At 32.3% G+C, this 22,642-nt stretch overlaps 1 long non-coding RNA gene across 5 annotated transcripts; it reads right to left on the bottom strand.

Annotated features, from left to right (window-relative positions):
- Nucleotides 1-4,112: 4,112 nt before the first annotated feature.
- On the bottom strand, nucleotides 4,113-7,027 carry LOC116019368. Of its 5 annotated transcripts, XR_004098700.1 has the most exons (7): nucleotides 6,777-7,027; nucleotides 6,503-6,710; nucleotides 5,959-6,000; nucleotides 5,724-5,789; nucleotides 5,440-5,606; nucleotides 5,032-5,134; nucleotides 4,113-4,429 (listed from the first exon to the last, which is right to left on the bottom strand). It is a non-coding gene; the product is annotated as an uncharacterized LOC116019368 (long non-coding RNA). The 5 variants fall into 5 exon arrangements; XR_004098699.1 differs by having other exon boundaries at nucleotides 5,724-6,000; XR_004098698.1 differs by having other exon boundaries at nucleotides 5,440-5,789.
- Between the last annotated feature and the right edge of the window lie 15,615 nt (nucleotides 7,028-22,642).

The raw sequence follows: 22,642 nt of genomic DNA, 5'->3' as shown, positions 1-22,642 counted from the left end.
AGGTTGGTAATTAAGCAAATTTTCCTTTTAGTTATCACTATTATATTCGTCCGTGCGTTCCATGGAATAGATTTGTTATAATATTTTAAGAACATTTGTATCGATATACAATTATATAAATTATAACATCGAATATTATATAGCGCAATTGATAGAATTGGTTGGATCGATTATGTTCTCTGATGTTTTGCTTGTTTGAATTAGAGCAAATAATTGTTCAATGACTCGTGCGATGCATGGATAAATTTTTTATTATATACTAATATATTTGTCCGTGTGTTATACGGAATGGATTTGTTATAATATTTTAAGAATATTTGGATTGATATACAATTATATAAATTATAGCATCGAATATTAATAGTGTAGTTAATGAAATTGGTTGGATCGATTATGTTTTCTGATGTTTTCATTACTTGAATTAGATAAAATAATTATTCAATTACTCGTGCTATGCACGGATAAATTTTTTTTAATTTTATTTTATATTTAGATATATCTACTATACTAATAAGAGTCAAAGAGAGTTAGGCCTAAAATGGGTAGAAAAAATGGCGGTCAAATTATTTAATCAAATGGATGGTTCAGATGAATTATTTAATCAAATAGATGGTTAAGATAATTCATATTAATATTATTAATAGAGATTACCTAATTTAACCTTACTTTTATGATTATCCGTTAAATTTTCCGTTAAATATTCTCTTCTCCGTTAATATTTCGTTAACTTTTAACTTACCCATTAATTTCTATAAGAAAGGTCTTATGTTCGAACCTCATCTCAATCAAATTTGACATGATTAAATTTCTCACTCTATTTTACTTTTATTAAATTAAATAAATTAGTAGCTACACCAAAAAATGATACATATGTATTTCTTTAATTTAGAATTATGTCAAAAAATGATACATATGTATTTCTTTAATTTAGAATTATGTGAAAAAATGATACATATGTATTTCTTTAATTTAGAATTATGTGTAAAAATGATACATATGTATTTCTTTAATTTAGAATTATGTGTCTACAAGATACATATGTATTTCTTTAATTTAGAATTATGTGTCTACAATACCTTTATTTTAAAAAATTATTCATTATCAAAAAATTAAATTAAATAAGAGAAACAATTTCATTAGTTATATTGTCTTTATTTTCTCTCATGCAAAGATTCTTTTACATTTAAATTTATCAATTGATATTCATTACATTTGTCCATTATTTTATTTTTAAAATATCTTGTAATTAAATATCAAAGTTATAGTACAAAATAATGTTATATATTTATTTACCAAGTATTTTATTAATACTATGAATTTTTTTTTTAAAATAATTTAAAACTAATTATATTAACTACTTGAGGATTGGTTAACAAAGAGAGTACTCAAATAATAACCCAACAAATTGAAGCGGAATCACTCTATTTTACTCTTATTGAATTAAATAAATTAGTAGTTTCACAAAAAAATAATACATATGTATTTTTTTAATACCATGAAAAAATAAAAAATAATAGTTTGAAACCAATCATATTAATTACTTGGGAGATTTGTTGACAATGAAAGTACTCAAATAACCCATTATCCAGCAAATTGAAGCGAGAAACTACCTTTTAATATATTTGGAATACATAATATTTTAAATTTTCAAAATTTTATTAATTTATTTAATCTTTTTTCTTAAACTAGGGATTTTTTTATCCACAATAACTCATTCAACAATAATGGTTGAACCAAATGAAACCCAAGCAGAACACCTAAAGAAAAGTCCATGCCCCTATATCATAACTCATTGCATGACGTTATCATCTATGCTACCAACAATATCCGAATTGCGAATAACACATTACCAACAAAAATGAAGAGAACAAATAGTAAAGATGAAGACAATGACAATGTTACTCAAAAGAAATTAAGAACCACTTAGAAAAATTATTTTAAAAGTAGTATTTATTTAGACTATCATTTTTAGACCAAATATTTAGATTATCGATTTTACAAGGTTACAAACATTTATTTTAGTAATAATTATAATGAATTTTCTATATTATCTTGGATTCATATACTTTGAGTTATATATTTAAATAAAAAAATTCGACATTCAATTATCCATGTATAAACTTCTCCTCTATAATCTTGCATTGATATATTTTCAAATATTTATTTAAATATAAACATTGGGCATTAACCCATTCGCACAATGCACGTATAAAACTAGTTTAGATAATAAAATTAAAGATAAAACTATAAAAAAATCTAATATTGAACATGCATATTTATTTGATTATAAAATTAGTGTAAAAGTATCACACTAGTACAAAATAAGCCATACGCTACACCTGTAAAAGTGTTTTCGCTACACTCTACAGGTGTAGCCTATGGTACAGTCGCTGAAAGGGTAGGCTTTTCGCGGCACCCGTAACGGGTGCTGCGGAAAGCATATAATTTTCTTTNAAAAAATGATACATATGTATTTCTTTAATTTAGAATTATGTGTCTACAATACCTTTATTTTAAAAAATTATTCATTATCAAAAAATTAAATTAAATAAGAGAAACAATTTCATTAGTTATATTGTCTTTATTTTCTCTCATGCAAAGATTCTTTTACATTTAAATTTATCAATTGATATTCATTACATTTGTCCATTATTTTATTTTTAAAATATCTTGTAATTAAATATCAAAGTTATAGTACAAAATAATGTTATATATTTATTTACCAAGTATTTTATTAATACTATGAATTTTTTTTTTAAAATAATTTAAAACTAATTATATTAACTACTTGAGGATTGGTTAACAAAGAGAGTACTCAAATAATAACCCAACAAATTGAAGCGGAATCACTCTATTTTACTCTTATTGAATTAAATAAATTAGTAGTTTCACAAAAAAATAATACATATGTATTTTTTTAATACCATGAAAAAATAAAAAATAATAGTTTGAAACCAATCATATTAATTACTTGGGAGATTTGTTGACAATGAAAGTACTCAAATAACCCATTATCCAGCAAATTGAAGCGAGAAACTACCTTTTAATATATTTGGAATACATAATATTTTAAATTTTCAAAATTTTATTAATTTATTTAATCTTTTTTCTTAAACTAGGGATTTTTTTATCCACAATAACTCATTCAACAATAATGGTTGAACCAAATGAAACCCAAGCAGAACACCTAAAGAAAAGTCCATGCCCCTATATCATAACTCATTGCATGACGTTATCATCTATGCTACCAACAATATCCGAATTGCGAATAACACATTACCAACAAAAATGAAGAGAACAAATAGTAAAGATGAAGACAATGACAATGTTACTCAAAAGAAATTAAGAACCACTTAGAAAAATTATTTTAAAAGTAGTATTTATTTAGACTATCATTTTTAGACCAAATATTTAGATTATCGATTTTACAAGGTTACAAACATTTATTTTAGTAATAATTATAATGAATTTTCTATATTATCTTGGATTCATATACTTTGAGTTATATATTTAAATAAAAAAATTCGACATTCAATTATCCATGTATAAACTTCTCCTCTATAATCTTGCATTGATATATTTTCAAATATTTATTTAAATATAAACATTGGGCATTAACCCATTCGCACAATGCACGTATAAAACTAGTTTAGATAATAAAATTAAAGATAAAACTATAAAAAAATCTAATATTGAACATGCATATTTATTTGATTATAAAATTAGTGTAAAAGTATCACACTAGTACAAAATAAGCCATACGCTACACCTGTAAAAGTGTTTTCGCTACACTCTACAGGTGTAGCCTATGGTACAGTCGCTGAAAGGGTAGGCTTTTCGCGGCACCCGTAACGGGTGCTGCGGAAAGCATATAATTTTCTTTTTTTTTTAATTAAATACTTTCCGCGGCACCTGTAGCGGAGCAGGTGCTGCGGAAAGTATTAATATAATATTATATTAATGACTTTCCGTGGCACCTGCTCCTCTACAGGTGCCGCGGAAAGTATTTTTTTTAAAAAAAAAATTAATGACTTTCCGCTAGCGGAAAGTCTTTTTTTTTTTTTTTTTTTTTAAATTATATATATATTCTCTCTAATATAATTCCTCCGTAATACCAATAAAATTTGTACATTAATTGTCTAATTTTTTTTTTACACAAACACAATAATCTAACCAAATCATAATATTTCAAAATACATAAATGAACTACTTTATTAATTAAAATATACATTCTAAAGAATAAAATAACCACTAAAAATTAACAAATCCAAACATAATGAAAATAACCACTAGAGTGGTCGAATAAGCAAAGTGCACAAAAGCCAAAGAACCTTACATACAAACATCTTATTCTGGAATCAGTGTGAGTGAAGTACATCACTTTATTCAGCTTCAGAAGTGGAAGGACCTCTGATTTGTAATAACTAGCCTGAAAAAATGTTTAAAAAATAAAAATAAATAAACAACCAAAAGAATAAAGCATGTGAGTATCATTTTGGATTCACCTCATCCTTTGTGGCATGATGACATGCAACTTTCAGTTTGATGTTAGATTATTTGTTTTTAATTCTGAATTAAAAACAAATAATCTAACATCAAAACAAATAATCTAGCTCACAAACACTTGAATATTAATAGGTAAATATTAGCTTAGATAGGTAAATACAACATTGACCAATAATAAGATTAAAACAGCATAGGTTAATGGCTTGGTATTTTTGAGGGCTTTGGCCAATATTGAATAAAAGGGCAAAAGAATTGGGTTGAAGGGCATCAGATCAGAAGCTTGCAGGGCTATCATCCAACTGCTTCTCATCTTCTATATTGACAATATAAATTAAAGATCGAGTATTACCCGATTTTAACTTCAACAAACAAATAGTTAAAATGTGCTACACAGATTTTAACTTCTAAATAGACTAGCATTCTCGAAAGAAAAGTAAACAAGTAGAATTCATATAGAGGAAAATCCCTACTCAAAAGGAAGTATTACCAACTGAAAGTATATAAAGCCACACAACAATTTCTTACTTGGACAAAAGAATCATGCATTTTTAATTCCTCCAGGACATCCTTTCGTAATTCACCAATCCCAATCTTTGCATCATCGTCACATTCTTCTGCTAACTCAAACCTGCAGAACATAATCCTTTTCCCTTATGTTTTATTCAATTTCTTATAAATCAACAAGATACCAAAGCACACTGGAAAAAAAAAAAGTTTATAGGAAAGCACCCAAAAAATGGAAAAACAAAATGTCAACTTAAATTTAACTAGATATAAATCCAAAATTCATATGAATTTTCCTTACTCAATGAATACAAAGCAGCACATCAAAGAGATTAGAAGGAAATATTCATACTAAGCACATTACCTATCGATTAAAGGAACTGGAAAGAGTTTTTAAAATAATTTTAAAAAATTAAATAAAGTGCATACGCTTAGCGAAGGCCTTGAGGAAATGAGCGTCCTACTCTGGATGTTGAGATTTCTAGAAGCCAAACAGAACACAAATGGAGTGTAGAGCGCAGAAATGGCCTCCTCGCTATGCCCACTCCTTCCGCCACCTCAATAGAGAGTAGCTTCGGATTCCCCGCCACCGCCGGCTTTGGATTCACCGCCATATGCGTGTTAACACAAAGTTGAAAATATTCTTGATCATCTAAACCTCATTTGATAAACAAACTAAAATCATGCATATAAGAAAACACAGTGCTGCATACATTAACAACTACTCTCCAAGTCTCCATCATTTTCATACACTTGCTTCTCATAACCTCAGCCTTTTACTAAAAAAAGTCATGTACAAGAAAAATTGTTATCATATGAACATATGACCAATTTTTAGCCTCCCCAAAAGTGGAAAGGATGAATAAAAATAAAAGAAATGAAGAGATGTGGAACAAATAATGGCACCTGAAAGGCTGAAAAGAAAGAGCAGATACAAGAACAGCATACCTTAGCAGATGAAATGGTTGAGTTGCCAACAACAGAACATGCCTGCAATAAAACCACAAAAAAATATGCATAAACAGCAAGGTTGATAATAAATTTGAAATTTCTGAGAGCCAAAGGAAATAGTGATTTCGCAGTACTTTCAAAGTGAACAGCAGTGAGATAGTGAGACAAGAAAAATAAATTCAGAATAAGTGTTTCCCATAAAAACAACAGAAATCTTAGATCTTCAACTGAAAAACAAGTTTCTATGCTGACTAATATCACTATCACAAGGTTACATGAAAATCTAAGATGCAAATGTAATCCTAATAAATCTACCCTGCAATGTTTACCTTTATTTTAAACACCACTAATCATACTTCCCAATCAAGACTGTATTCAATTAAAGCACATAAAAATCATAATCATTGGTGAATGGTGATAGATCAAAACAAAAGTGCGGAATTCAACAATTGCATCTGTGAGTAAATTTCAAGAATGCAATCAATCCAAGTGCAGATAGATGTACTATTCAAAGTGCATTTGAGTTTCAAGAGAATTGTACCCGTGGTTTTAAGAAATTGGTTGCAGCTTACGAGAAATCCAAGAATAAGAGGACCACCGCCGAAGCTCACCACCGCCAGCTTGTGCTAATGCTCTGAAGCTCAGAGCTGTTTCACTCTCTTCATCAGCAGCTTCAATTCCCTTCTACGTCGTTGATAATCCATTTTTTGTAGCCTCAATCCCCTTTTATGCTGATATTCCCTTGATAACTGGAAATAGGAATTTGGGATTAGGGTTTAAATTTAGAGAAAAATGGAATTAGGAATAAAACTAACCTGTAGCAGATAAGGCACGGGCGACGAGAAACAGCAACGACGTCGACGGCGACGAGAAAACCGACGGAGTCTGAGTAGCGGGTGCGGCGGCGATGGAGTTTGAGTAGGGAACCTATATATATCCACTTTCCGACCAACGTTTTTCAGCAGTGAGCGGCGGCGACGGCGACTGAAATGCGACATGGAGATGGAATGAATTAATGGTCTGAAAATTTCGCGAAGGAGGGAAATGGCGGACTGATTTTTCGCGAAGGAGGGAGGAGAAATTTTTGTCTCAGATCTGAAAATTTGGCGCAAGTTATGAATAAGATGGATCGACTTTTCGCGGCACCTGTACGAGCAGGTGCCGTGGACGATAAATTATTATTTTATTAATTACTTTTTGCGGCACCCGAGTAAGAGCCCTGCGGAAAGTGAATTATTAAAATAATAATTAACTTTTTGCGGCACCTGCTTACTGTGGGTGTCGCGGAAAGTATGGTCTTTTTTTATTTTAGAGAATACACTACACCTTTTTTTAAAGGTGTAGCTAAAGGTTATACTTATATGACCAATTTTGTAGTAGTGTTACACAATTAATTGAATAATATATGACTTATTTGTCTACAATTATCTTCAAAAGATCGATATGTAATATGACTTATGTAATTATATTATTACTAAAATAAATATTTGAAAAATGAGAAATAATTTAATTGTAATTATTATAAAAATAAATTCAATGAGCAATGTTTAGCTTAATTATTATAATAATTATTAGGCAATTATAATTAGTCAATTACAGTAATATATGTGTAATTATACTTTTATACCTTAAGTATATTCATTTTCACCATATCACATTTAGTTTTTTCTTCATCTTCCATATCTGAATGAATTAATTGTAATTATTATTAAAAAAATTCAACAACCCATGTTTAATTGTAATTTTACTAATGTATGTGTAATTATTAGCTTAATTACCATAATAATTATTAGTTAATTATACTAATATATGTGTAATTAATTTCTTAATTACCATAATAATTGTTACAAATTAAACTTTATTAATTTTTTTTACCAATTAATTAATAATATTAGTTTGTGCGGGAAAGTTGAAGGGGATGATTTTTTCTTTTATTAATAGTATTGATACGTGAATATAGAAACAATATTACCAATTAATATATACTGTATTAGTTAATTTCCATTTTACATTTTCTTACCAAATACGTTTTATTAATTATTAGATGAACAAAATATTTAATTAATCGACTACAAAAGCTTGGGCGGAAAAATGAAATAGAAGAATTTTACTTTCATATATAGTATAGATTAATATGTCTTTTCTACATATATAGTAGTATGTCATTACGTTAATACGTGAATATAAAAACAATATTAACAATTAATAGATATTAGTTAATTCCATTTTACTTTTTCTTACCAAATAAGTTTTATTAATTATTTGACCAATAAAATATTTCATTAATCGACTACAAAAGTTTGGGTGAGATAATGAAATAGGAGAATTTACTTTTATATATAGTATAGATTAATGTCTTTTCTACACGGTATTATGTTATTACATTAATGCGTGAATATAAAAACAATATTACCAATTAATAGATATTAGTTAATTTCCATTTTACTTTTTCTTACCAAATAAGTTTTATTAATTATTTGAAGAATAAAATATTTAATTAATCGTCTAGAAAAGTTTGAGCGGGAAAATGAAATAGGAGGATCTTACTTTTATATATAGTATAGATTAATATGTCTTTTCTACACATTATTATGTTATTATACTAATACGTGAATATAAAAATAATATTACCAATTAATAGATATTAGTTAATTTTCATTTTATATTTTCTTACCAAATAAGTTTTATTAATTATTTGACGAATAAAATATGTAATTAATTGACTACAAAAGTTTTGGCGGGAAAATGAAATAGGAGCTTTTAATTTTATATATAGTATAGGTTTAGATAATAAAAATAAAGATGAAATTATAAGAAATTCTAATATTGAATGTGTACATTTATTTGATTATAAGATTAGTGCAAAAATATTACTCAATTAATTAAATAATATATGACTTGTTTGTCTACAATTATCTTAAAAAGATCGATATGTAATATAACTTATGAAATTATATTATTACTAAAATAAATATTTGAAAAATGAGAAATAATTTAATTATAATTATTATAAAAATAAATTCAACGATCAATGTTTAGCTTAATTACCATAATAGTTATTAGGCAATTATTATTAGTCAATTACACTAATATATGTGTAATTATACTTTTATACCTTAAGTATATACGTTTTCACCAAATCATATTTAGTTTTTTCTTCCTGCTCCATATTTGAATGAATTAATTGTAATTATTATAAAAGATCTAACAACCCATGTTTAATTAATTTTTTAAATTTTAAATAATTTAAAGTTTTCAAAATGAAAGTGTAATTAATTTCTTTTAAAGTTTCTAAATAATTTTCAGTCAATCAGTAATATCCTTTTCCTTTTTCCAATTTGCCTAATTTTCGTTTCCTTTTCCATTAGGATCTTTTTATATTTTCAATTAATTAGAAAAATCAGTTTTCTTTTCCATTTTATCTTTATTGTTTGGACGGGAACTTCATGAAGGATGATTTTTTTTTATATTAATAATAGTATAGATATAGAAGTATAGATAAGTAATCGAATTATTATTATTGGTGTAAAGAATAATTAATAAATTATTCTTCTTATAAAATTACGCAAAATTTGTTGGTTTTATCTCCTACGGAATGGTCGAACGGCAGGAAAATCGACTAACACTACTGGAAAATTAGAGTAACCTTTTAGCCCTCTTTATATTGCTACTGGCTTTTGAATACAATGAGTTGCTTATAAGTGTGCTAGATTGCCCTTCCTCTCTTGAGATCTAAAACCCCTATTTATACAAACTAGGAGGGATTTTTCCCTTAGGAAACTTCTAAACTACTTTAGAAACTCTTTCCTTATTACATTTTAGGTACTTTCCTAATCTATCTTGACCTTCTTTCCGTCCCTCTTCATTGGTTGTCTCTCTCATCCCCACCGAGTTTCGAGTATCGAGCTTTAGTCTATCCCCCATCAGTAGTATAGATATAGAAGTATAGATAAGTATTTGAATTATTATTATTGGTGTAAATAATAATTAATAAATTATTTTTTCTTATAAAATTACGCAGAATTTGTTTCCACTATTCTCACAATTATAATGGTTTAACTATTCTTAGAATTTGGTAAATAAAATTTTGTTCCCAATTAAATTTTATTAATTTTAATTAATAATATTAGTTTGTGCGGGAAAGTTGAGGGGGGGGGGGATTTTTCTTTTATTAATAGTATTGATACGTGAATATAGAAACAATATTACCAATTAATAGATATTAGTTAATTTCCATTTTACATTTTCTTATCAAACAAGTTTTTTTTTAAGAGCCTTACCAAACAAGTTTTATTAATTATTTGACCAATAAAATATTTAATTATTTAACTACACAAGTTTTGGAGGGAAAATGAAATAGGAGGATTTTACTTTTATATATAGTATAGTATAGATAGATTATTGTGGCATTGTTAGATTTAGTAATATTTTAAAAAATTTTCTCAATATTGCCTCTACTTAGGCTCGATCTCATGACTTTCCATTTGGAAGAGTCACTATATGTCACTTGATCACGTAACAAAAATGGTTAACACGTAATTTCATCATTCAAGCATCTGCCTAATAAGTAATTTCTCTCATCTCTTATAAACTTTTTTAATTAAATGATGAAATTACATTTTAGTTATCTTTATTAAACGGTTAAATAATAGAAATTTAAACAGAGAACTAATTGTGACAAACAAATAAAAGTCAATAATGTAATGATACAAAATTAAAATAATAAGATTAAATATGGTAATAATGTAATGTAATACCCCGTATTTTATTAACATTATCCTAAGGCGTTGACATTCCTAAGTTATGATCTTCAGATATTTCAAAAGAATTTTTATAAGTGAGTATAGTTGTTATTAAGCTGCGAACCTACGTACCGGTCACGAACCGTAAAAATTTTAGGAGCTGGTGTTTGGACCCGTTTGTCCTAGGAAATGAATTATTAGACACCGTACTATTATTCTTGAATTTCCTATTTAATTAAATCAGCTCATAGCAGCGAAAATTTATTTTGATCGTACATCGCTAAATTTCGCGGTGTACCGAACCTAGCCCAATTTTGAGGGTTAGTCTGGAATAAATTTTTAGTTTCGGAAATTATTCTATCTGGATTATTTTCCACCGAAACTTTATCTGTTTGGACCACAACTGATATGTTGTGGAGNTGGGAAAAATTGGTAAGGTATTTTGATCCTATTTTTTTTAGACATGTAGTTCTATAAGTGTAGAACCCGCATATAAAATTTCATAATGATCGGAGTAGTATAAGTATGGTTTTCGAATTTTTCTCCAAAACTGGTCCAGAGAGAGAAAAATTCCGGACAGCACACTGCCAAGGGCAAAGATGGAATTTTCTGTGTTTATTCGCGGACCAAAATGACCAAAACTTTTTATGGACATCAAGTACTATAAGTTGGGATTCTACCATAAAAATTTCAAGTGAAAAAGAGTTCGGGAACTATTTTTACCGGCTCAATCTTTCGGACTGCGCCAAGCTGAAATTTTCTGAATTATGCTTAGTATGATTATGGATGTGTTAATGATAATTGTGAGGTAGTTAGTGAGTTAATGGTGATAAAGTTAGGTAAAGATATTATTATGATGTGTATTGAGGAAATTGTCATATGGAAATGTTGAGATAAAGGTTGTATATGGTGAATCTTGAGAAAGTAGTTGTTGGATGTTTTTGGGTTATGGTTAGGCAATGACCTTACCTATTAGAATTTATATATATTTGGATGTACGATATCCTCAAGTTATGATCTAATGGTGTTGATCATAGTGGAAGTTGTTGAGGACGATAGTTAAGGATGTTGGTTGATTTTAAAGTGTGAGATGGACATATGAAGTGTATCCAAAAATGTTTATGAAAACTTACGTTGAAAAACGTATGCTATTTTGATATAAAGGTTGTCAAAACCTTATTGTTTGAGAAAATGATGTTTGAAAATCCTTCAGGGGCTAAAGAGGTAGCCGATTTCAAATATTGGACTCATTGGTGAAATATGTCCAAAAGAAATGATTTGAGTAAGAAAAATTGAAGGAAGAATCATGTTTTCAAAACCGTAGTTTCTAAAGTAAGTTGAGGAGGACCTTGATTGACCCACGGGTGGCTTTAAGTGCCCTTGCCCAGTGGTCGTTATATTATATTGTTAGAGCGAAGTCTATTCGCCGTTATGTCGTCATGTTGGAATAAGGAGAGGTGCCCACGGGAAGGCTTGAGTGCCACGGCCCGGGGTTGGGATAAGGGAGGAACCTACGGGAGGGTTGGAGTGCCATGGCCCGAGGTTGTAGGCCTCACTCTTACTATATGAAACTAAGGAAGTTTTAAAAATGAGTAAAGAGTTACTCTGTAACGTCTTTGAGAAAGAAATGATTTTGTCTTACGAGACGAGTGGATTTTGATTCACTGAACGATATACTATTTTAAAGGTCAGCACATGCATGCTCCGTATGTGGCTCATTGGACTCAACTGAAACAGGTACTACGGTATGTTAAAGGCACCTTGCATTATGGACTTCGTCGTTTGTATAAATCTTCTTCGACTGATATCTGTGCATTTTCTTATTCAGATTGGGTTGGCTGCCCCACTTATCGGAAGTCTACTAGTAGTTTCACGGTGTTCTTGGGCTCTAATTTGATTTCGTGGGTGTGTTAAAAGTAGCGCACAATTGCTGGATCTTTTACAGAAGCAGAATACAAGGCCCTAGCGAGTGTTTGTGTGGAGGTAACATGGATTGTTTTACTGTTACGTGAGCTGGGTGTCGGTCTGGTGCCAATTCTAACACTGTGGTGTGATAACCTCGATGTAACTTATATATGTGGCAATCCTGTGTTTCATTGATAACTCAATGTTTTGTGTGGGTTGTCTTAAGCCTAAAAGATTGTGGGGTGTACCCCGGATTTTGTCGATCTCAAGAGAAGGCATGTAGGAGATGTTGACAAGTTTTCAATTAGAGGAAATCACGCAATGTAAATGAATGATATGTTCAAGTTGTAGTAAACAAGATGGCACAAAAGAATAGGTTTGACAACAATTAAAAGAACTAGGAATGAGTAGTTAGTTAGACGTGATGGATCATTGTTATTGCTTATGAACTAGGTAGATTGGATTGCATAGGTTACTACTTTTGGAAGGCTTTGCTAATGCCCTTCTCCTTTCGGTCTAGTAAGCTTCCCCTAGGATTGGAGTGCTTTTAGGCAACCAAGAACCTAAGGGGCATTTCATCGAACACTTTGCCTTCACCTTCTTTCCTTCCCCTACCTTTCGGTCTAAAAGTAAGAAATCACAATTGAGTTGGAGATACATGAACTCTAGCAATTTCTTGCATAGAATTCATGCCTTACAACTTTCCTAGAGTTGGCCAAACCCTCGCAAGCATGCAATTCATCAACATGACAAAAGTAGATCAATCAAGCCAATGCAATCAATCACCTATTTGGGAAATTACGTCTACACTAACATCATATCTAATTGCACAACTCAATTCCTATGAAAGAATTAGCTACTCATGCTTGAAAATGAAATCATCATTAACCTAATTCAACAATTGAGAATGCAATTAAAATGTAAAACTAGAAATGAAATCAAGGTAGAGAATTGAGATTACCTACACAATTGAATCCAAATTCCAAAAACAAAGTAAACTTCAAAGTTGATCTTCAATGTAACATTGAATTAAAGAACAAATGTGTATTCTCTCTACAATTTCTCTCCCAAGAAAAAAACTAAAACTCTAAAAAAACTCTTAAAATATCTAATTCTTTCCTTTAAATAGCTTCCCTCCACAACACTTGTTTAATTCTCGCTCCCAGGGACTGTCCACGTAGGATCCAGGAGCGGCCCGCGCTCGTGGATCCTCCACTTAATTTCCCCACACCACCTGTCCACGTGCGTGGATTCTGGCATGGAACTTTCTGCTTCATTCCCACGAGCTGTCCATGCTCGTGAGCTTCACGTGGAGACTTCCCTTCACACTTCTTTCCTTGGTTGCTTTCCTTGTCAAGTCCATATGCTCTCTCCTCAGCCCCAAAATCATTCAAAATCATCTAAAGTGTACAAAATGGTAGAGCTTTGCAAAGATTAACACATTAGAGCTATTAGCACCATAAGTTAACCACAAAAGACATCATTTAGCACAATTTCAACCCCTTATTGACCACTTATTATAGATATCTTTGGCACCTATCATTCATGCACGCACAAAACACGTGGAGATTGATTACCACTTTGTTCGGGATAAGGTGGATTCTGGTGAACTTCATGTCTACTTTATTCCAATGAAAGATCAGCTGGCAGATATCTTCACCAAACCACTTCCAGCTTCGCGGTTAGTAGCTCTACGAGACAAGCTTCACGTTGTCAACCTAACATGAGCTTGCGGGAGAGTGTTAGGACTCTAGAAATCCTAGTTGTAGTATAGTGCTTCCACTTGTATATATATCTATATTGTATCCTGAATAGGTTGATCATCAAACCCTAATCGAGGGGATAATGAGCAGAATCATAACTCGCTCGGAGAATCCTTTTTTAAAATGGGTTCTAAAATGTGACTGTTTTGAGAATCCTCTAGCGGGTGTTGTGAAAAGTTTAATTTTAGTAAGATGCCTTAAGTAAATGCATGTTATGGAAAATATTGTGTAAAATTTGTGGATTATACAATGTATAATACGAAGTTGTTGGTCCCGATAGGGTGGTGAAAAGTCTAGAGGGGGGGGGGGTGAATAGACTTTTCTAACAATTAAAAACTCTATAACACTTCAAATAGCTCAAAGAATGTCCTGATAGGGTGGTGAAAAGTCTAGATATTTGACATGCAACACGTTGGAATGTCTTGAAATAGCTCAAAAAATATGTATGCAAAGTTTGAAGCACATGCGAACGTGGGAACTGTAATACCCCGTATTTTCCTAACATTATTATTTTAATAAATATTTTCAAAAAGGGATTATTATTATTATTTTATATAAATCTAACTATTTTGTTATGGGCATTGGGTCAACTTATTTTTTTTTATTTTACTACTTAAATCCCTAAGCCCAAATGTGATTATTTCGTAATGTTCTGAACCTAACTTTAGCCCAATTCCAAATTAATTATTTTAGCCCAATTATTTTTGGCCCATTTATAATTCTCTAATTTTTCTACCGTAACTATATCTGTTTTAACCCATAACAGTCTAACCAAAGATATTTTCCCTTACCCACCACAAAAATGTGACAAGTGTCACTTTCTATACCACATGTTTTCATCCTTATCTTGTAAGAGATAATATAAAAGCTTAATCTCCCATTTTTTTCCCACTTGGCCGAAATTTAGAGAGGAAAAAAAGAGAGGAGAGAGAGAGAGTATTAGTCTTCATCTTCTTCCTTGAAGCTCAAGAATCCATAGCCAAATTCTCTTCACAAACCTTCAAGTAAAGGAGAGGATTTAGTTATTGGTGTTTAAAGGATTTGAAGGAAAATCTAGCCTCTCAAGTTTCTTATCAAGTGGCTAGAATCCCATTAAGTGTTGATGAGAGTTTTGGTCTTCAAGGGTAAGATTTCATGTTTACTAAAATTATATATTTTGCCCCAATATATATAAGTATATTTTGATGATATATGATATGATATGATATCAAAATTATATGTTTTACAAATTATGTGCATAATAATGTTCATGTGATCACAAGTGCATTGCATAATATGTGTATGATTCTCGAATTGCCGAGAATTGATTTTTACGGGTCAAACCCGTGTGTTGAGTAAATGTTTGGCTTGGAATTTTGGTGTTATATACTTATACTAGTATTGTATCCGTGCGATGCACGGATTATATATTAAAAATATTTTTGTTGTGTTATAGTGAGATAAGTATTATTATAATTATTTTAAGTTCTTTATGATAGACTTAATTTACAGGAACACACAAACCCAGATGGATAAATTAACACAATATGAAATGAGTTAGTGAGTAAAAAATACAAATAATGTAAAGTGCTGTAAAGTAAAGAAAGGCAAAGATTTATAGTGGTTCAGAGGTGGTGTAATTCTCCTAGTCCACTCTTCTCCTTTCACTCCAAGGAGGGAATTCCACTATCTCGTTCACCCAGATACAAATAGTGAAACACCAGTGCTACACAAGCACTTCCCAAGTGTCTCGCACAAAGCTACACTCAACCACGAGTTACGCACAAAGCCAAGTGTCTTGCACAAAGCTACACTTAGTTCCCCCGAGTGTCTTGCACATAGCTACACTCTTTTCTACACTCAGTAGAGATGTTTCTATAAGAAATAAAAATTTCTTCCTCTCAGACTTGAATCTTTTCTATTCAGCACTTAGAACGTGTACTTCTTGATGTTTTGCACTTCTTGTCACCGTATGTTTTTTCTCACAAGTTCATATCTTCATCCTCAAGTCTACTTGGCTTTTATAATTTAAAAAGTTATTTGCCCGTTGTGAATATTCAAATTTGAACATTCACTTGATCTGATTGGTCCTGCCAATTTGATCTTGATGGTCATACCTCTTCATTTAATGACCATACCGTTAATCTGATAACTTTGCCAATTTGATCTGATAGTTTCTCCAATTTGATCTGCAACATTTAATGCCACTGGTAATTTTTGAAAAATTACCTCTGCAAATTGCTCACAAAGTCTTCTAATTCGGCTTGATTGATACTTGAAACTTGTAGCCTCCAAATTTTGACTTTGTTGCCTTCACAGCTTGATATTATGGACTTTGTATTCTTCAGAGCTTGATATTTTTGACTTTATTGCATTCTTGATTTGATATTGGCAAGTTGATCTTTCAAAATATTTTCCAGGTGATTCTTGCTTGAGTATAAACAATGATCTTCAGAAAATCACCATCTTCAAATTTTATCTGGTTCATGGCTTCACGTACTGGACCATCAAAGTATATAAGGAACTTGAAAATTGGCTAAATGTAAGTTCCACTCAATGTTGTTCCATAACATGCTCCAAAATAGCTTTCACGCGTGTAGTAGATGATGTATTGTTCACGCGCATAAGTCTTTACCAAAGTCTTCAAAAATTACTCTCCAAGTAGCTTGACCAAGAGTAGCTCCAAAAGGTTTAGCCGTGTCAACTAGCTCCCAAACTTAGTCTATAGAGAGCAAAATGTTACTTATGGGATTTGAGCACTAAACCAATAGGTAGTATGTCCAAGCCTTTAACCAATGCTCCATTTCAACTCATTGTATTTGTTCCTTAGCTTCTTTGTATTGTGTAGCGTATGGTGTAGAGATAGTGTTTCAAAGCCTTCCCGCTTTGACTTCTTGACATAGCTTTTGTAGAGCTTGACTTGCTCCACAACTAGCTCCATAAGTTCGAGCTTGACTTGCTCCACAACTAGCTCTTCCTCTTTTGGAGATTAGCCGTGGCAAACAAGCTCCACGGATTCAAACTCATGCCTTCTAGCATAGATATCCTGGGTCTTATCCGTTGGATCACACATACTCATGTGTATAGTGGAAGCAAACGAATTACAAGTCTCATGACATAATGAACTCTATAATACAATAATTCGAACCAATCTAATGTCATGAACTTGACTTTCGGGTCAATTCTCTACAGTCTAAAAATAAAATAGGGGATTTCTAAAAATACAATTTGGCTCATCAAAACTATTACAATTTTATTCCTAACAATTTCCTCCTATTTGATGATGCCAAAACCTATACTCAATCATATTTGGCTTAGTCTAGAAATCAACTAATTTTATTTTTCAATTTTATTGCGACTAGCCATTATGATGAGTGTACATAGATTTTTTACCTACGACTTAATTAATTTTGACTTGCACGAAAGATATGCATTGTTGGACTAATTCACTTCGAATTTTAATTTTTTTTTTACCAACATGCATGCTACAATATTTAAAGTCAAATTAAAAGTCATAACACATAAAACTAAGCAAAAAGATATTATATAGCAAAATAAGTATAATAAATTGAACCATATCACAGTAATTCAAACCATAACATGTCATGAGCTTGGATCAAGTTAATACAAAGTAGGCTAAGAATAATTTAGATACCCAACATGTTATTTATCCTCTTTCTTAGCTTACCAAAGTCATTCTTGTCCTCGGAATGAGAATTTTTGATACACTCTTCCAAGCTTGTAGCATTCCGCGGCCTCACGTAGATCGTTTGCGGGAAACACCTTGCGCAAATACAACCCTGCGCATTCTGATAGGTGCCAAAGATAGTCGTGTTTTGAGGGGTATTTAGGAGTAGAATATGCTACATTTGATGTTCTTTAGGCCTAAAACATGCTAGAGTAGCTCAATTTCATCGCATATAGGTTTAGGGACAAATTGCGGGTGTCTTTGCTATAAATTGCACAAAGCTGAAATTTCGCAGGGCATTCCGGCGACAACTCGGTAAAACGGGCGTAACCGGAGCTAGGAGTTTCCAAATGAGGTGAGGCAAGTTGATATGGAACCAAAACTTCAAGGGCTACAACCTAGAAGAAGACAACAAATGCTAATTTTGGGTTTACGTGGCCTTCACGCATGGATTACTCATGGATGAATTCCACTACGCATCCACGTGAGCATCCACGCGTAGATGAGCTCGTGGACGCGACACGCAGAAGAAAAATTGAAAAAGGCAATTTTGGGAAGTCTATTTAAGAAAGCTAGTTAGGATTTTTCAAGGGAGACCTCATTATTCGCATTCTCAATGTTAGATTAGGAGTAGGGTTAGAAATCCTAGATAGAGAAAGAAGATTGAAAGGAGATTGAATGATGGATTGATTTCTTGCTCACATTTAGTATATTCTTTTACTTTTCTTGCATTTGTTTTTCAATTTCCTTTGGTGAATCCCTTCTTCTTTTGATTTCATTTGCATATTCTTATTGTCTTGTTATTTAATCTTGATCTTGAATGCTAGATGATGATTGTTATGCCTCTTGGTAGCAAGATCTTAGGATAGGGCTAGGATTTTAGGAGCTTTGCACTTATGATTTGATATTGCCAAATGTGGATTTGATTTACCTTTGATCTTGCTAAATTGTGTGTATGATTGTGTTGATCTTGTTGGATCAAGGTACCCGATCTCTTCGAGAGTCTAAGATCACCCATTTGTCGAGATATCGCAAATGGGTGAGAGCTAGATGCTCACATCTCTCGCCCTCTATCTGGGAGGATGAGGCCCGGAGGGGATTCGTAGGCAAGGTGTTCGATAAAATTCCCCAACCGACTGAGGATTGGGAGCTCGAGTGTGACGCCACTTCAGATTGTATACCGAGTCCCTTAGCTAGATTAATTGGCATTTCCATCCCTACCATAGCCCGAGAGTGCAAGATCCAACGAATCCTAATCCTATCCGCTTTGCTTTAATTGTACGTGTTTTACTAATGTTTTAGTACCGTTCAACCTATGCCTTGTTATCCTTTTGTTCCTAACTAATTTTTGTAACTCTTATCATTTAACCTCTTAAATGCCAATGCGTACTTCGATTCCAATTTGCCATCCTTGAGAACATGACACTCGGGGGCTTTTCCTCGTTTTACCACTCATCCACCTCACCATAAACTACTCCTTCACATTCCCTTGGATTTCTTCCTTCTTGGTCAAGGATGCCATTATGTGGTATGCCAAAATGATCTGCAAATAAATCCACCATCATGTCCTCACGGTCTTGATCGGTCATCACGGGTGCAACGGATTGACTTGCTTGCTTCGGGGCTGAAAAGGTAGTCCTACATTTCCTGAAGGGTTTAGAAAAATTCTTGAAGGTTGGTTTCACTCCTTCCCCCTATGCACGTTCCCCCTGTGTAGGTGAACTTGAACCTCCAATGTGGCCAAATTGATTGACCACTCTTCCCCCTGTTTTGGCAGCATCTAAAATTTTTGGAAAATAATGTGCATCACCCTTTTGTTGCACACGAATCTCATGGTCAAGAGAAAGACATTCTGCTTGTTTTCCCTTAATTTCCTTTAAATCCTTGGCCATCTCATGTAGCATTGTGACTAAAGAGTCACAAGTGGCATAAACCGTAGCAATTTCTTCTCTTCTTAGTAGAATGATTTTTAAAATTCTTCTCATTTTTCTAGTAGTTTTCTTTTATCAAATTTTGCATGGCCAATATTGATTGTAGAAGTAAGTTTCCATCAGAAATTTTGTTCCATTGATAGATAATATAAGCATATGAGAAATGAAAATTGGAACGTAGTCCATACGCCTTTTTATTTAGACCACTACATGGAGGATTTTCTCAAATCCTTCTACTTCTTCCTATTGGTAGAGAAGGTGGTTGTGACACCCCAACCTTTCACAAGCTGAGATAGCTAAAACTTTAACATAAAAGCTGCCTACCTCAACTATCAAACACAACATAGCGGAAGCGAGTTATAACCTAAGGGGTATCATGCCACATCTAGGTAAGAAAAACACGGCCTAGATGCACAGGCTATCCAAAACTTAAACTAAATAGTATATAAATCCTCAAAACATTGTCATAACAACCAGAATCTAACCAAGAGTATATAATCTCAACATCGGCACACAGGCCCAAAACACAAAGTCTAAACATCATAAACTAAGTCTAAGCAGCCTCATATCGGTAAGCTCTAACGCACTCTCGCTTAGACTTATTCCATACATGGAAAACAGGTAAGAAATCATTAGCAAAAGACTACTAAGCACCCACCATTCACACCCGTGATAAACATACATATATAATAAGCTTGTAAATAGGTTTACACACCCATATAAAATATACACACCAACGAACTGTTCAGTATTTAAATTGGATACTCAACAACAACACGCTGAATAAGAATTAAACCAAGGACTTTCCAACAATACCAATATCCAACCGAATTGCACAAGACAACAAGTCTATAACGGAATATCAACCGAATCATAAACTCAACCGAATACTCATAAGAAACGACCAAACCGCAATATATCAAGGAATAACCGATAATCAATGAGATACGATACAATTCAAGAATCAAATACGAGACCAAACAGACCTCGAACCAAGGATATGCACCAAACCTTACCCTCTAACCGAAATACCATTCCTCACACCAATCACCAAACCCGAAAGTTAGTTCACAGGGGCAAAAGCCAATCACAGGGGCAAAAGCCCAATCACAGAGGCAATGAATGCCCAAGGTTAGTTCCACAAAGGCAAATGATGCCCACAGTTAGTTCACCCTCAACAGCCCCAAGATACTCAAAGATCCACAACTCCATATCCAACCTCAGACTCAACCCAAGAACAATCCACTCATAGTGTTCATCTCAGATTATGAACACAACCAACTCCCAGAGAATACAATCAATGATTCAACCAACCAATGGACTCACAGGATGGACCAAGAGATATGAATAAATACTCCAAAAACATGGTAAAATACCCAACAGAATATCCCAACAAAATCAAGAACCAAAGGTGAAACAACAAGACAACAGATCACAAAACAACTCACTGGAAACAGAACCAAGAATACACTAGCGGTACAACTTGTGACGCCAAAAGGTGAACACCCTGTGACACCACACTCCACCGTCTCCACCAACGGTGCCTTCCAGCGAAGCACGCCGGTCCGCCGTCCTTCTCTACACGAAGGGACGGGGCCCCCTAGCGGTGCACCACCTTCCGCCACACCCTTCCTCCGTTGTTCTTGCGGACCACTTAGGCGGGATACATTATACCGCCTAACCTTACCGCAAGAGCAACTCCAAACCACTCCCAGACCAGAACAGACAGAATACGCAATATTCATTCCAGAATACAAAAATAGGATCATATTGTCCAGATTGCATCTCCCAGAAGCCAAATAAACATGGAATCCAAACCAACAAATGTTCGTAAACATCAAGGTGCAAAGGATCAAGAACACAAGTTCATAAATCCATCAAAATAACTCACAAACCAACAAAGAATAAGCTAAGCAACAAAGAATTCCACAGGATTCCAATACACCAAATAATATTCATAGATCAAGAGTGTAAAAAATAGGTTATAGTGGACATGATGGTTACCTCTTGTAGCACACTTCAACCAAGAAATCCTTAAAACTCCTTACAAAGCATCACCTCCACCTTGATCATCTTTTTCCCAAAAAGATCCCCAAAAGAACACCATAAGAACTTATATAAAGATTATGAAAATAACATTATGCAAGACATAATCCTAAAGATAAACACTTACCCAAGCCTTATAAATCCTAAAAGAGCAACCTTGATCTTGTATCTTGAAGAAGGACGTGTAGGATTTGCTTAGGGTTCTTTAGAGGTGAAAGGAGTAGGATGGAAATGCATTTGTAGGAAAAGGGAAAAGAATAATAGGGTTGAAAGTACAAGACTTTTATATTAGGAGGAAAGATCATTACATATATCATGTATGTATCATACTAGGGTAAAGAGGTTGAATAATGGGCCCTTATAAGAATGAGTCTCACATTAATTATTATACTACTAGTTAGTAAGGAATTAATCCTTCAAGAATAAATACATTGGGCCATTATAAAATACTCTTACTTATAAGAATTGTAAGGATCCAATTTAAATAAATCCCTTAAAAGAATTAAATTAAGAATTGAGTCTTTAGAATAAATAAATAATTCCGGAATAAGATATATATATATATATATATATATATATATATATATATATATATATATATATATATATATATATATATATATATAT

The sequence above is a fragment of the Ipomoea triloba genome, chromosome 5, assembly GCF_003576645.1.
Source record: "Ipomoea triloba cultivar NCNSP0323 chromosome 5, ASM357664v1".
NCBI classification, from domain to species: domain Eukaryota; kingdom Viridiplantae; phylum Streptophyta; class Magnoliopsida; order Solanales; family Convolvulaceae; genus Ipomoea; species Ipomoea triloba.
This window is presented reverse-complemented; position numbering and strand designations above follow the sequence as displayed.